Source organism: Nanorana parkeri, unplaced genomic scaffold (genome assembly GCF_000935625.1).
Source record: "Nanorana parkeri isolate BGI_ZX_2015 unplaced genomic scaffold, ASM93562v1 scaffold1320, whole genome shotgun sequence".
In the NCBI taxonomy this organism is placed as follows: Eukaryota; Metazoa; Chordata; class Amphibia; order Anura; family Dicroglossidae; genus Nanorana; species Nanorana parkeri.
The window spans coordinates 233,064-234,670 of NW_017307588.1; positions in this window are offsets into that span (position 1 = coordinate 233,064).

Consider the following 1,607-nt stretch of genomic DNA (forward strand, 5'->3'; position numbering starts at 1 on the left):
ATGGGGAGGGGGGGGGGGAGGGGTGCCCCTGAAAGAAAAAGGTTTTGGTTGGACTCACTTACACTCCAAGGTTTGATCTGGGAATTTGGGGGGTGTTCCTTGAAGTGACAGGTTTGCTCTGAGTGTGCTGACTGCTGTCTCGTATTTTCTGGAATGTGGAGAAAATTACGAAATACAGAGAACACTAGCTCAGCCAACACATCGTAGCAAGGGCTGAAAAGATTTACGCATAGCACCATGACAGGTACACGCTCCAGCTAGTTTTAACCCCGCATTGCCGGTGGCCCGGCATCAAATGACAATGGGGTTGTTTTGCATGAACGTAGGAGCTGTCAGAGCGCATTTGAAGGCGCGCTGCATCCGCCTAATCGGGATGGCAGGCAAGTGAGGAGAAAACATAAGAAGTTCAAAGCAGGACAAGGAGAACTCGGAGGCCTGGAGACCATGGCGCACTTAACCACGCCTGAGATAGCAGTAAACGTCAGGGGCCGCAGGCTCCAGGAGATGGGAATCCAGGAGATACAAATTAACTAAAGTTCACCTTTTTTATATGAACAATTTTTGCTTTGCATTGTTGACTGATTGGGTTATCTTTAAACAGAACCAGTCACCCAGGTTTATGTATGTAAATTATGTTCTTCCTTTTTGTACTCACCATAAGACTCTGTTCTTGGAGTCCACAGTGGGACACCGAAAGTCCTTCTCCCTTGGGTTATGCTGCCACCTACAGGAGACTTCCTGTGTCCCTTAAGAATGAGGAAGGAACCGCTTCCGTCAAACTATGTAACCTTAGGCTTATACACTTTGTCCGGGATGGACGTTTCCCCTTTCAGGAACAGAAACTTCTTGCTTTATGTAACACGTGTGAGAACAATTAGAGTAAGGCCTTTTTCAGAGGAGCTATGTTGCTAATTGCCTCTTAAAGGCTTCATTCGGGCAGCCAAGTGGCGGTAAAAACCACCTTTGATCCACAATATTACTGGCCCCACCCCCAGACCACCCACCTAAAACTTAATATATGTTTGTACAGCTTCTCTCTTTCATTTTCAAACCTTAAAGGAGAACTATTAGGGGAGTGCTTTCCACTCACCTCATAGTTCCAGCCGACCTGTGACAATGAGACTGTCACAGGTCGTCTCAGTAGATCGGGAGGTGAGAGAACACATACCGGCGTTCGCTCACCTCTCGATCCTGTTACGACTCTCTGCCATGACAGGGGAGGGGCTGGATTCCCCGCTCCCCACCAGCGCTGACTGGCGGAACGGATGTGGGCGGGTACAGCTGGCTCTGCCTCTAGATAGGCAGAGCCAGCTGTCAGTCACGCAACTGGGCGGATCCAGACATAATTGTTCCGGATCCGCTTCAGCTGCGGCGTCTCAGTACAGCGCAAGCTGTAGCTCGCCGTATACTGAGCTTAGGGTGATGGGAGGACGCTGGTTTGTGTCCTCCCGTTACCCTAAGGAGAACTATGGGGAAAAGCCTTAACCCCACAGTTCTCCTTTAACTTGAACAAAGCTGAAGAGAGAAGCTGATTGGTTACTATAGGCAACTGCTCCAGATTCTGTCTCCTCCAGTCTGCTGGAAGGTGTCCCTCTACCTCATCCCAG